The sequence below is a fragment of the Camellia sinensis genome, chromosome 9 (assembly GCF_055761805.1).
Source record: "Camellia sinensis isolate YWXY chromosome 9, ASM5576180v1, whole genome shotgun sequence".
Taxonomy (NCBI): domain Eukaryota; kingdom Viridiplantae; phylum Streptophyta; class Magnoliopsida; order Ericales; family Theaceae; genus Camellia; species Camellia sinensis.
In genome coordinates this window covers 58,789,118-58,804,447 of record NC_138969.1, presented here as the reverse complement: position 1 = coordinate 58,804,447, position 15,330 = coordinate 58,789,118, and the positions used below count along the sequence as shown (strand labels likewise).

The window sequence follows — 15,330 nt, the reverse complement described above, 5'->3', positions numbered from 1 at the left end:
AGTTCTAAATTGCGTTATCGGGTTACGTAACAGTATCGATTGCGGAGTATTAGAATCCGTAGTATCGATCGGTATATATCGGGAATTGGGTGACGCAACGGTGAAATTTTAAAAATAATTTCATAGGTTTTTCAGCTTTTTCTTTCCCGTACTAGTCCGAACTGGTGAGTATCAGCCATCGTGGCTTGTGTAACGGCTTGTGTAACGGTTACAAACCGATACGTACCGGGACTCGGCCGATACGCCTGCGATTTTCAATCTCAGTAGTATACCGGCCTGTATCTGTTGCGGTGTCCTATTTTTCTGATATGTATCGGCCGATACGTAGCGTATCGGCCGGTTTTAGAACTATGATAATGAATTAATTATAACATATTTTAATTTAAGAATTTGTGACAAATTATTTAGTATAACCTCTACTTGCAGGCTATTAGACATAAATAGTTTAAATAAGTTAAAAAAAAATTAATTATTTAAAAACTGAGAGAATGGTATTTTTTGACTTCTACCTTTTTATTATTAACCTTTTAAATTATAAGTTATTACGCAGAAATTATCATATTAAAAAATAATGAGATCCAACATACAACATAGCAAGTCCCATAAAAAATAATTTTATGGTAAATTTTCAATAGTAGATTTACTCTTATTAGAATCATAATTAGATTTCTTAGTATTTCATCATTATAAAAAATTATTATATTAAAAAGTAATGAGATCTACATACAACATGGGAAGTCCTATAAAAAATAATAATATTTCTCCTAACACAATTTTCAATATTAGATTTAGGGGTTGTTTGAGATGATCTAAATAAATGTATTTTTTGTCTTTTTACGAAAAGATGTGCAGAAAAATAGAGAGATGATGTAATGAAAAAAAGATAAAAAGAATATACTTATTTAGGATAGTCAAACTTAGCCTTACTTTTATTATAATCATAATTGGATTTCTGAGCAACCTTTTCATTCGTTGTTATCGTTGACTAGATTTTTATTCTGAGTATAGACCGTCCAATTAGGTTCAGGAGGTTTATCGTCAATTTCATTTGAATAATTTGCATCGTACATCTTGTGGACTCTTTATTTATTAATTATTTATAAAAAAATATTTTATTGATCTGGTAATCATAATTAAGTGATTTTGTCTTGTTTATTTTTATTTTTTTTAAGTGATAATAAATATGAAATATATATAAATACATATAGAAATGTATCGAAATATGTGAATGTATTAAATTTTATTTTATTTAATTTAATTTTTTTTTCTAAGCATAATTTGATCCTTAACAAATGTTTGGTGGACAATCAATAGTAGGATCCTTAAAATTTTAAATTACTTATTTTTTAAAAATAAATATGATAAAATTATGTGATTATAATTATGACATCATTCTAATTTTTATATAAATAGATTAATCATACTTTTCACCTCTGTAGTTTGACTAAAATTTTACTTTAGTTCATATAGTTTCAATTTGAACAAATGTTTGGTGGACAATCAATAGTAGGATCCTTAAAATTTTAAATTACTTATTTTTTAAAAATAAATATGATAAAATTATGTGATTATAATTATGACATCATTCTAATTTTTATATAAATAGATTAATTATACTTTTCACCCCTGTAGTTTGACTAAAATTTTACTTTAGTTCATATAGTTTCAATTTGAACAATTTAATCCTTAGTTTCAATTTGGTCATTTCATCTAAATTTTGTTTAATTTTGTCTACGTGGACACATTAAAAAATTGACGTGTCTCAAAATTATGAATATTAACATCCAATTTAGACTGAAAACCAAATTGAAATCTTAGAAAATTGATACGTCCCAAATTTATTAATTTTAACCTTTAGTTTAGAGAAAAAAACTAAATTGAAATTAGATTTCAAATGTAGATATCAAATTGTTCAAATTAAAACAATAGAGATAAAAGTAAATTTAAGTCAAATTATATGGATGGAAAATGTAATTAACCTTTTATAAATTATTTACACAAAATCTCACAAAATGAAAGATTTAGATTAACCAAGTAAGAAATGTTGCGAGTCCCATGAGCCCAACTGAGCATTTTGATCCACTTGGGTTAAAGAGATAGTTCTACCCTTTTGTTCCTTAGGGTATTTCTCATTACAAGCTAGTTTCAAACTATGAATCCCTCCTAAAGCCGATCAAAAGGAAGACGAATAAGATGAGGTGGTTGATGGCGTGGACGACACGGATGAGTTGGCATTTGACCATATGGGCAAGTCTGTCCCTTGTGGTCATGAATCATCATCATAGTGGGTCGAATCTCAAAGCTAAACTACTTGCAGTGAAAGGTAGCCCCAAGTGTAAAAGCAAAACAAGGTTGATCTACGAGTTAACGAGGAATTTCATGGCCAACGAAAAATCTAGAGAATGAGGAAGAAAGAATATCAGTAATGCTGTGTTTGGTTGGGAGATTTGGAGAGAAAATTGAAAAGGGAAAGGAAAAATGTGTGTGAAACTAAGTGAAATGTAAGTATATTTTATTTACATTTCACTTAACTTTTCCCTTTTCCTTTCCCTTTCCAAATCTCTCCTCAAATCTTTCAACCAAACACAATGTAAGTGAAGCCAAGCACGCCTCGTTGTTGCTCACTATAGGCTCTTTGGCTATTTTAAATGAAACTCTTATCTTGGAATATTAGAGGCCTAGGGAAAAAGGAAAATAGGAGAGAAACTAGAACATTGATCTCTCACAGAAAAGTGGACATTCTGTTCATCTAGGAAACCAAATTGTGTTAGGATCAAAGACACCCAGAAAATTATCTCACACACACAGAGAACACAATATTTACGTGGTTCGGCCCAATGCCTACATCCACGGACAGAAATGAGAATTTTCACTAAAATGGTGCAAAATACAAAATACAGAGGAGGAGATGAAATTCACTCAACTCACAGCTCTCACTCTCTAATTTCTGATGATATCTCAAACCCTCCCCTCAGCCTCCATTTATACACTAACAGAATAGAGATGGAGGGGCTGGCCAGCACATGGCCAGCTTGTGCCAACTCCTTCTTCACATGGCTAAAGGCTTCCTAACATGGCCAGCTCTTGTGTGTTGGCTTTGCACATTGCCAACTCCTTCTTCACATGGAGAATCATCCCTCACATGGGTGATGATATCCCACAAATTGGACTCATTCAGAGGTAATCCGGTCAACTCCAAATTTTGACTTAAGAGTGGTGGAAGCTATGGGACATGCTAGTGTCTTTTGTGCGTCAATAATTCTATGTACCCACCTTTATCTACTCCGAATTTGTCGCGAATGAGATTGTGTGGTTGTGATTGAATTTATGTGGGGGTCCATTTGTAAGATAAATTTGAATCAAAAAAATGATAATTCTAGATAGTTAAGTCTTGATTTGTGATATTATTGTTTGTCTGTGTGGAGTAAGGATGTCTTCTCTATTTTTGACTATATTCCTCATCCCCACTTCATCCTTCTAAAAGGAAAGATTCTTCCTTTAATTTTGATTGTCTCTTGGTCAATGTCTATGCCCCAAACAACCCTGATGATAGAAAACTTCTTTGGAACGAGCTAGTATTCTCCAACTACTTTCAATCTCCCATTGTGTATGCGTTGAGATATTAATAAAATTCGCAGGGTTGGTGAAAAGAAAAATTGTTCTAGAGTTAGCTCTAGTATGAAAGATTTTAATTGCTTTGCAAACAATAAACTTTACATGGTGCAATAATCAAGAGGCAGATAAATGGAGTAGAATCGATAGGTTTTTTCCTCACCCTGATTAGTTAGATTCAATCTCAATCAATGAAGCCTCCACAAAGATTCCTCTGACCATTGCCCCATTTTGCTCGTGGAGGATAAGCGTGATTGGGGCCCCAAACCTTTTAAGTTCATTAGTGCCTGTATCACCAATCCAAGCTTCACACTTGGAATCAATGTTATTTTTCTAGATGGGCAGGCTTCAAACTATTCAAAAACCTACATGAGGCAAAATAGGCTCACAAGACTTGGAATCATGAGGTGTTTGGTGATGTTGACTCTCATTTATGATTAGTTCAAGAATAGCTCCATGCATTGGACTTAATCCAAGAACGTAACCTGTTATCTCTGAAACAACAATCGTAAATCAAGCAATTGAAGATTGACCTATGGAGATCCCTCAAGCTAACGGAATCAATGTGGAGGCAAAAGTCTAGACATCTTTGGCTTAAAGAGGAAGACAAAAATACACACTTCTTCCATACAGTTGCTAGTGCTAGAAGTATGAAAAACCTCTCGAGGGCAATATCTATCAATGGATCATACTTAGAAGTTCCTAGGAGAATTCAATAAGAGCAAGAAATTATTACCAAACTTTTTATGATGAAATTTGGGAATCTAGACCTATAATCTCAGGACGTTTCAACCCAAGGCTTGAGATTTTTGAGATGTTAGCTTTGGAAAAAGTATTATATGACTCAGAAATTTGGAGTGCAGTTAAAGACTGTGAAGGTAATAAGGCCTTGGGGATGGATGGTTTGAATTTGTTATTTATCAAATAATGCTGGCCTATTATCAAAATGAAGCGTGCCAATTTATCAGAGTGTAAAATTGTCAAAGGCCTTAACTCTTCCTTTATAACTCTTATCCCTAAAATCCAAACCCCATCTCTCACACAAACTTCAAACCAATTAGTCTACTTGATCCTCATACAAAATCCATGCCAAGATTTTAACCAATAGATTGAAAATTGTTTTCCCTAAGCTTATTGATGAAACACAGTTAACCTTCATCAAAGATTGTCAAATTCTCAATGGTATCCTAATTGCCAATGAACTTGTCATCTATACGAAAACAATTCAAGGGGAGGTTTCCTTTTCAAACTTGATTTTGAGAAATCCTTTGATAGTGTTAACTGGAACAACCTTCTCTATATGCTTAGAGAATTTGGTTTTGGTGAAAAATGGATCTCGTGGATTGCAGAGTACCTTTAATCATCCAACATCTAAGTATTGATTAATGGATCTCTTTCTCCAGAATTTGACACCACAATGAGGTCTAAGACAAGGAGATCCCCTATCCCTTAAAGGCCTCAGTATTCTTTTCAAGAAAGCAAAGAATCTTCATTTGGTGAAAGGAATTGACATTGGCGGATCTGGTCTTAACATCTCTCATAACACTAATATTTTGAAATCTTGACTGGAATGAGATCGTTAATCTCAAATCACTGTTGGACAATCTTCACTGTATTTAAAAGATTTAATTCTATTGTGTATACAACAACAATTAGAATTTAAAGAAATAAAGAAAAGGAGAGAATTTGTTTGATTACAAAAATCAAACTCGAAATAAAAATAAATAAATAAAAACAGATTTTATTTTGTTACAAAAACAAAATTTAAATCTGATTTTAATAAATAAAAACAACACTGAAAATAAATTAAATAACTTACTTGATTTAATTTGTTCGAATTATTTTCTGATCAAGTCCAGTGTTTGACACTGTGTCCTTAAGACAGATTCGTCCTCTCCACGGTGCTTTCAGAATTTGGACGTCTATCTCCCAAGATGAAATGATCTTACCACAAACAATAGCAGTACTACAAATTGTTTGCCTTGCGAACACACTAAGTGTTTACACTATTTCTTTCAAAAATAAAATGCAGCAGGATGAAGAATATAATTAGCAGAGGTGAAATACGAAATTTCTGAATGATTAACATCAAATGAGGGTGGTCCTATTTATAGATGTAAAGGTGGCTCTTGGTTTTAAATTGAACAGGTATGATACCTGTTGGTTTTGAATTCAAACAGATTTGAATCTGTTAACAATTCAAACAGATAGCAAAAACGGGAAAGGCCCTATTTGGGTGTGCACTAATTCCAAACTAGTTTATTTCTGTTTAAAAACGGGAAGGGCCCTGTTTGGATGTACAGAAAATCCAAATCAGTTTAATTTGAATTTTTGGATTTTATTTTACCAAAAAATAAAATAAAATTCAAATGTTTTTGGCCCAAAAAGATTAGAAGCCCAACCCAGCCGGACGGACGGCGGCGGCGCGCGCGTGTGGTGATTTTTGGGTCCAATGGGTCTAGTCCATTTTGCCCATAACCTCTTCCTCTAAAACACTTGGGTACCCCTTGGGGCACACCCCAAGTATCTCACCCAAGCCTTATAAACCCTTTCAAAACTTCCCACCAAATCAATGTGGGACAAGCCAATTTACAACCTTAAGGAATTTCCACCAAAACTCCATTTCCATGGAGCACACTTTGGCTTCAATTTCCCATTCACTCGGTAATGGTTTTGAGCAACCAAATATACCACGTGAATCACAGCGCGGCATAGAATGCGTTACCATTTTGACCCGAGTAAATCGACACTCGGGGCCCACCTAAAAAATAGACCAAACTTGAGAAAAAATTCTGGTTTTACCCAGAATTTTTCTACCATTTCCAACAATCACTACAACAAATTTGGGTTTTTACGGCATCAAATACACGCCGTGGATACAATTCTATGACGCGCGAGGTAAAGCCGTGTTATGACTAGTCATGGAAAATAATTCACTTCAACGACATATCGTAGTATGCCGTTAAAACCCCTTTAACAACAAATTTTGTACGTTGTGTTTAATTTTTCTACAACTACTCTTGCACGTAGTTAAAAACCCTTTAACAACGGATCATGCGCATCGTGTTTGATTTTTCTACAACTACTTTTGCACGCCGTTAATTCCTGGAACAATTCACAACACCTATTGTTTGTCGTAAAATATGTGATACAATGACCTATTATGCCTACCATAGAATATGCAATATTTTTATTTTTTAATTTAGCAGGTGCTATTTGACCTGTTCTATACAATCTAACAAACATTACAAACAAACTTCACAAAATATCAATCAACCATCAAAATATTGTTTCAAGCATCAAAAAGAAACTATATCTATAAGTTATGAACATTCAACAATTGTCTATACCTTCCAAACATCCAAAAACTAACATTAATTCAAAACCATCCAAAAAGAAAATCCTTAAGTTCTAATTGTCCAAAAAGTTCTAAACTGTCCAAAAACTATATTATATATAAGTTTCTAAACAAAAGGCACATTGACTTTGACATGGTTAACCCATGCTTTCCAACACCCAGGGCCAAGAGGCACATGATGTATCAATTGCTTAGAATCTGTTGATACAATTGTCCCTTCCATAACCACCACCTTTGTCCCATCCCAATTCAACAATTTGTATTTGGCATTGTCCAAGTTAGATCCACCATTCCCAATTTGATTCTCATCATGCAACTATCATGAAAGCAAACATAAAATAAGCTAATGAATTGAAGACAAAATTAAGATAATTAATAATGCCATTGAAAATTTACCCATATGAGTAAAGTACAAACCTTGCTCATTTTGATTATATCCATAAGCTCATTTTGACAGTCCAATACATTAGAAGGCTCAACCTCTTTGATAACACGTAACATTGTTGCAGTAACCAATATAGAAGGAAGATAACACCCAATCCTTGAATCTGTATACAATACTCAATTTTTAACATTTTTCTACCTTATTTATAGCAATGGTGAACTGAGAGATGTTTGATTTGCTTTCCAGTGATGGCGGAGAGAAGAAGGCGCTCACACCTCCATAGAAACTCCAAATACAAATCTGTCTTAAATCCAAACCTCCTCACAATGTGATCAACAAATGAAAGTGGGGTCACAGGATTCATCTTCCATTGAAGAGTAGATAGCACCAGAAGCTCTATTATCTAGATTGTCTTGGCTTCAAACACAAACCTTGATTCCTCCACTTAATCACAACACAAAGAAATAAATCAATGAAAACCTCATTCCTAAACTTCCAAACTGACCGTAACACAGCAAACGGGATGGCATTCTAGATTTTCCTCTCCAGTTTTGACAGATTTACACTGACCCACCATTGGAGTAAGTTATTAATCGAGCCTAGTATTGCCCAAACTAAACCTATAAAATCTAAAGTTCTAATTATTGCATACTTGTAGAGGAAATTTCAAGCAAAAATTTGTAATCCTTCTCTATATATTGCTTGATTTGCTTATAATCCTCTTCAAGTTCATCTCTTGAAGCCCCCACACCGACCACCCCCGACAAACTGTGTGGAATAATTTTATGAATCAATTGTGCCACAATAGTTGAGCGAAAAATTTCTTTAGCCCTCCTGGTGTTATCAATAGTTGCATATGCCCGTAAACAATTGAATATCCCATTTGCGTCCCTGTGTTCCAATCCATCTAGAAAACAGTGCCCCAAGCTAGCATCCAGTAATAAGCTAGCATTTTGTATCCTCTTCTCCATGTTCTCAATAAAAGGCAAGTTCTATACTGCCATAATATAGAAAAGGAAAAGGTGTAAATTATTAATACAACCATTCACAGGTCATTGATTCTTCACATCATGCAATGCCAACTTAATGCATGTGCAAAACCAGCTCAAGCACAAGTCAATAAAAGAAATAATTATCCATGCCAAAAAAGGAATTGATGAACCACAATTCAAGCCATACTATTCCCAAATTGGACATGCAACGTTTCACTTCTATTAGCCAGTTTGATTGGAAAAGTATTATCTTAACCATTAAGCATTTGTGGCATCAAAAATGTCTAAGACCCCCTTTTTTTCCCACCCCCTTTGACCCTCTCTCTCTCTCATTGGTTGGATTTTCTTTTTTTTTTACTTGTCCTCCAATCACCACCTGCCACGTGTGTGTGGGGGGTGGTGGGGCTGGTGATTGGAGGGGGTCTCCATCACTCCTCTTATGGCATATAGCAAATCAAATTTGTTTCCATTTTCCCCTACAGAAAGAGATACAAGTTTCCAAAAACAAAATAGTTGCTTTCTGTGTAAGGAGTGTAGATTACCACCAAAGCAAAGTTATACAAATTGCTAGCATGGTGAAATAGGCAGACAAGTTGAAAACAAACCAGCCCTTCTATCATCAAAACAATGATTTTTGGTTGACTATACCAAGGTCACCATAAATAGAAAACATGTTTCATGACAGGAAGGAAAATTAAGATGGGAATTGTAATACAATATCATTGAAAATACACAGATGAAAAACAAAGTCGAGTCTAGAGGAAACATAAACAAATGAACTCCTTGACCATGAAACTTCTTAGCTCTTGTATACGAAATTCAACAATTTTCAAATTATGTTTTTCACCCCAAATAGCTCTTGGAAATTTTATTTTGCAAGGAAAATCCCTACTTCTGGGGTTCAGGCAAGTAATATTTGGATTAATATGTGACTGACAATATAGCGATCCCGGTTATCCCTTTACTATTTTGTTATTTTCCAGACGCGGTTCCGTGGAGTTGGTAGTTGTACCTATCGTATTGTCAACCTTTAAACTCTTTAGTTTGAGTTTTAGAATGTGTTGGGCTCGGTTGTTTCAGGTTGGTAGAGCCTTAGCTCCCATTGTTATTGTCCAGTTTTTGAATTGTCCGCTCGAGCGGGGTTTTCACAGTTTCAGTATTTCGTGCCTCTGCAAAACTTCTGCAGATGTGTTTTCTACGCTCGAGCGAGTTTCTTGTGCTCGAACAGGTCGCGCTCGAGCGGACTTGTTAGCACTCGAGCGGGTGGTACTTTTTGGCGTAAGTTCTGGGAGGGAGAAATCTACGCTCGAGCGGACTGGTTTTCGCGCTCGAGCAGATGTTCTTTATTCTTGTGTCGTGGCGCTCGAGCGGGACTTTTTGTGCTCGAGCGGACCCAGTTTTTTTTCTTGACGCTCGAGCGTTGTGTTCTCCGCTCGAGCGGGAGAGTCGTATATCAGTTGACAGCTAGGCTATTTTAAATCACTTTTTACATCCACACTCTCTCTCTTACTTTTCTAAAACCCATTTTTGAGAGCTCCTCTCTCTAAAATCTCTCTTCTCTCTAGGGTTTGATCTAGGTAGGGTGTTCTCCTTACCTTTAGCCTTTGTAAAAGTTGTGTTGATCGTCGAGGGCTTCGTTTTGATCCGTGAATCTTGGAGTTTGGAGCATTTTGGTTTTCTTTATCCTCTTCTCTTGGACTCCGAATTTGAGGTAGGGATATCCTACTCATTTTTATGAATTTTGTCTTTAAATTTTTACATTTTGATATGTTGGGTGTTGTTGGGTAGATTCAAGAAAGTTTGGGCCTTTGTGAAATTTTACAAAAGTTGGGATTTTGTTTGAAATAAACCTATATGCAAGTTTGGTGTAAAAATGAGTTGGATGATAGGTTGTGGATGAAAATGGAACCTTAGAGTTGTTTTGTTAATTAAGGTAATTTGCCCTAATTGTTTTAATTAATTAATGTATATAATTGATTAAATAAAATGAGGAATTGAATTGGAAATATTGAAATTGGGAATGTATGAGACTAAAGGGTGTAGTTAGATCATTCATTGCTCACCTAATTGAAGTGTTGATATATTATCCGCTTGTGCATTTATTTCCTGCTTAGAAATAATTGCTTTGGGCTACCGGTGGAGGGTAGTGTTGATTGTTGTAGACAATGCATGATGATTAGGCAAACTAAAACTAATCAATTGGATGTGTTATAGAGTATGACGGTTGAGAGAGTACCTTAACTTTATGTGTTGGTTGATTGTGCATATGGCCAATGTGTTTATATGCATTATGCGTAGACAGTTGATAGAATACATTAATTTTATGTATTGATTGATTGCGTATGTGATTCTGTGTTTATATGCATTGCTTGTGTATTGGAGGAGATGGGGGATGTACTCCACGGTTTAGGGGAAGATGGGGAATGTACCTCTAAACCGGTTAATGGTTAAGGGAAGATGGAGGATGGACCCAGGGTTGCAGCTCATATGCTCTCCCATTGTAGTGATGATACAGCTCATATGCTTATCTATTGTAGTGATGATACAGCTCATATGCTTATCTATTGAAGTGTTGATACAACTCATATGCTTATCTGTTGAAGTATTGATATAGCTCATACGCTCATCTGTTGAACTGTTGATATAGCTCATATGCTTATCTGTTGAAATGTTGATATAGCTCATATGCTTATCTGTGGTAGTGTGACATGGCTTATGTGCTTATCTATCGAAATGCTTGTTTGATTTGATATAGCACTAAAATGTATATCATCATCGTTTGCAACGTATGGAAGTGGTCTATGTGTTATTGGTACAACACCAAAATGTGTATCCGTCTTGAATTTCGAAGGTGTTCTAGTCATGAACTATAATCTCATCAAATGTTTTTGGCCAGAGTACTGAGCCTTGTTTTCAAACTCAAAATTGAATAGGAAATGGAAATTGAATTGTAGCGTAGACTTAACAGTCATGGAATCGTAGTAAGATGTAAATGGGAGTGTAAACATTGACCATCTATCAGTTGTTGATATTTCAGGCATTGTTCATAGTCGGTTTAGTATATTTCTACTGGGCTGTGGCTCACCCTTTATGGGAATATCATTTTCAGGTACAGGTAGCATGCCACCCCCGAGGACATAGCTTGGGAGACTAGAGACAGACATACTTTTGTTATCTTATTTTCCTTGATTGTATTACTTATAGATTCAAACCAAGGACTTAATGTGTAATTAAGTTAGCACTCTCTTTTGTAACCAAGTGTTAACTTGGAAAGCTGTAGGCCCGTAGGACATTTGCTTTTATTGTAAACATGTAATACTTTTGTAGCGAAATACTCTAATGAATAGAGGAATGTGGACCTTTTATGTATCAATGCATGTCTCTATATGGATGGGTTTAATGTTATTATTTTGAAGGCGTTACACACAATCAATCCAAGAGCACCTACCAAGAAAGATGAAATAAAATAATGATGATGATGATAATCCAAAACCAACCCAAATGCAAACCTTTATATTTTTACTTTCTGAAACATTTACATACTGTCTTTATTCACTAATGGTTAAAGTTTTAATATGGCTAAGCTCACCATTTTAGTCTTATTTATTACCCATTGGTTAAAGTTTTAACACTAAATTTAAATCCAAATTCTGTTGTAGAAGATCTTCTTTTGTTGATTCGTCACATCTAACAATTATGAACTATCTTTAAGTTGCCAAGGACAATAGGATTTCATTTCAATTAAGGAAATGCAAATACTATTCATCAATGTCCATGGAGTATTAAAGAAAAATTAAATTTCAAATAACGTCATATTCTAATTTTTTTGAGACATTCTTTTGATCTTAAAATCAACATTTTAAATTTTTAATTAATAATTTTCCCTTTTTTTTTTTTTGGTTCTCTTTTTGGTTTAATTGTAAAAGGAAAAGAACTCACTTTCAAATTAATTTTATATTTTGCATTACCAAATATCTTCATTCTCCCCGGCGAAAACTTATTCCTTGCCAATTCAAAATGCATATTTGGACATAATGAACAATAGAAAAGTCACACAAAAAGTTTAAAATGGCGAAAGCACTGCCTTCTTCGATGATGAATAAACTGCTGTTAGCTACACAAAACAAGAACTAGAAATATAAAAAACAGTTGGTGGGCACTACAATTTTAGTGGAATTATTATCCGTAGATAAGGAGCTAAAAATCATGCATTGAGCTTAAAAGCCAAAGGTAGCAAAACTTCTCAAATATATTATAAAATCAATCTGAAAAGATGCCATACCTTGTCTGCAAAAACAAATTCCAGCTCCTTATAAAAGTTTTTTTTTTTTTTTCTTTTCACTTTTGATACTCTACTTTGCAGCAGTCTGGAGAAACAAATCAAACAAATAAAGATTATGTTCCACTAAGAGAAGCATTTTAAAACCGGAACAAAAACAGACCTTTAGAAAGCCGAAACTAATGGATTTGTGAATTCAAGGGATCTCTTTGGATCTAAGAATTCAAGAGATTTGTGAATGGACCAAAAAAGGGAATAAAAAAAAAATATTTATTTCTTTCACTTTTTCATTAATGGTTTTTTTTTTCCCCTCTCCACAAATTTCACTTCAAATTGTTGATTCAAACGTACCCAGAGTGGTACACTGCTTCTATTTGTGTGGTTGTACAGAGCACATCCCAGGACAACTAACAGAATGAGCACTCAAAAGAAGCCGCACTGGCTAGGTATCCCAACAAGGAGGAGTCCTGTTTCTTTCAGCCTCAAAACAATTGTTGTTAATAAATAAAAATCAACCACTAACTTAGCAAATAAACATATTCAAGACAAATAAATGAAAATCAACCACGAAGTTAGCAAATAAACATATTCAAGACAAGAAACAAAGAGAATAAAAATCAACACATAAGTAGTAACAATTGGCTTAGTATCAATAAATGAACGACAACCAACTTACATGAAGAACAATGAACTTTTTCAATCTAACAAAACATCAAACACATAATGGGCACCATCAACCGCACTAATTGTAACTCTGCTCTTTTCATAGTAGTATCGTGTTTATGAAGAGTAGAAGGGGAGAGGGGAAAGGGGAGAAAAAATTTATAGACATCTCTCTTGATATAACATCAAATGGGTAATAGGAACATCAATCTACAAAATTGCTTATATGTATTAGATGGAACAACTAACATTCTTTGCAGAGATGCTAATCCTTTGTTCTTCCCCCAAGTGATATTTGATTGAGTTGGTAACTGATTGCGCCATAGCTGAGTAATTGTTTTTTAACCAGCTGACCACCGAACAAGAAACATCTAGACAAAAACACATGGAGATTTGATGTTAGTTCTTCATTCGGCTAGTGGTAGCCACCGCCAGGTCTGTCATCCACCAGCTGTCAACACCCTCTGAGGACATCTTAACATCTTTCCAACTCAACAACAAACAACTCATCGCCATAGATATGAGCTGTAATAAATGGCAACAAAAGGGGTAATTGGAAATTTTCAGCTATTCAAATAGGGGAAATCCAGTATGTATGGCCATAAATATACTTAGAGATTATTGCTTAACACTTGAAGAATCTTGCACAAAATGCATACACCGCTATCACCGTTTCAAAGGTCTTCAGAACGCAGAAGAACCAAAACTCCATTGTCTATGGACGAGGTCGAGGCCAAGCTCAAAGCCTTTAAGCTGAAGTGCCCTTCAACAACCAACCCAAACCTCAAGCACTCCATCAAGCTCTACCTTCACGTCGGTGGCAACACGCCCAAGTCCAGATGGATTGTCTCCAATAAAATCGCAGCCTTTTCCTTCGTCAAAATGTCCCAAATCGACGAGGACGACGAGGATGATGATGAAGAAAGTGGAGATTTGTGGTGGGTTTTGAAGGTTGGGTCAAAGGTTAAAGCTAAGGTTAGTACTGACTTGCAATTGAAGAGTTTTGGATTGATGTGGGGGCTAAAGAGTTGGGGTTTTGGGACTTTTGATTGTTTTTCTGCTTTTTTTAAAATATATTTTTTTTTTTGGTGTTTGGGTTTCGAAATTTTCATTTTGGTGCTATTTTCTTTCAGTCGTACCTTTCACGACAGCAATTGCATGTCATGGAAAGTGCAATATTTTAAACGGTTAGCTTTTTGTGCATCGTGAAAAGTGTAATTTTTAATGGCTGGCTTTCTGTGGGCAGCAAAATGTTCAATATTTTAAACAGCTGGTGTACGTGTGTTGTGTATAGTTGATGTATTAACGGCATGCCATATGAATGTCATCGAAAGTTTTATTATTTACAGCTAACATTGGATGCTATAAAAAAAATCATTGTTATTAGCATTCACAACACCAACGCAGTAGACGCGCCGTGGTTGGGAAATTATTTACGACATGCAGAAAAAGCAAGTCGTAAAAGTGAGAAGCCACGACTTGCATTTACTGTATGTCGTTGATGTGAAGTCGTAAAAACCCAATTTTGTTGTAGTGAATGCATCCTCTAATGCTTTGAACTTCCTTCGGGCCTCAAAATCAATATTCATAAATCAGTTATCTCTAGTGTCAGTTTTTGCAATGATTTCACTAATTAGGTGGCTTCTTTCAACATTGCAAAGTAGGCTCCTTCCCCATCAATTGTCTTGGCATACCACTTGGGGCTAACCCAAAGAGGGTGAGAATCTGGGATTCGGTAATGACCAAAAAACACAAAAAACACAAAAGAAGAAGAAGAAGAAGAAGACTATCTTCATAGAAGCGGAAATATCTTTCCTTGGGAAGAAGAATCACACTTATCAAATCATTCTTATCAAGATTACCCCTCTATTTCATGTCCTTGTTCAAAATCCCAGTCAAAGTTTCAAAGGACATTGACAAAATTCAAAGATCCTCCCATTGGAGGGACACTGATGTTACGCAAAGTCTCCATCCACTCAACTGGAATGCATGCTCTGCAGGTAAACATTTGGGTGGGCCCTTGGGCATAGGAAGACATGAA

At 35.1% G+C, this 15,330-nt stretch overlaps 1 long non-coding RNA gene across 1 annotated transcript; it reads right to left on the bottom strand.

The window, feature by feature from the left end:
• Nucleotides 1-6,910: 6,910 nt before the first annotated feature.
• Nucleotides 6,911-14,340, bottom strand: LOC145798610 (uncharacterized). The gene is made up of 3 exons (XR_014339711.1): nt 12,630-14,340; nt 7,388-8,352; nt 6,911-7,286 (listed from the first exon to the last, which is right to left on the bottom strand). It is a non-coding gene; the product is annotated as an uncharacterized LOC145798610 (long non-coding RNA).
• Nucleotides 14,341-15,330: the final 990 nt, after the last annotated feature.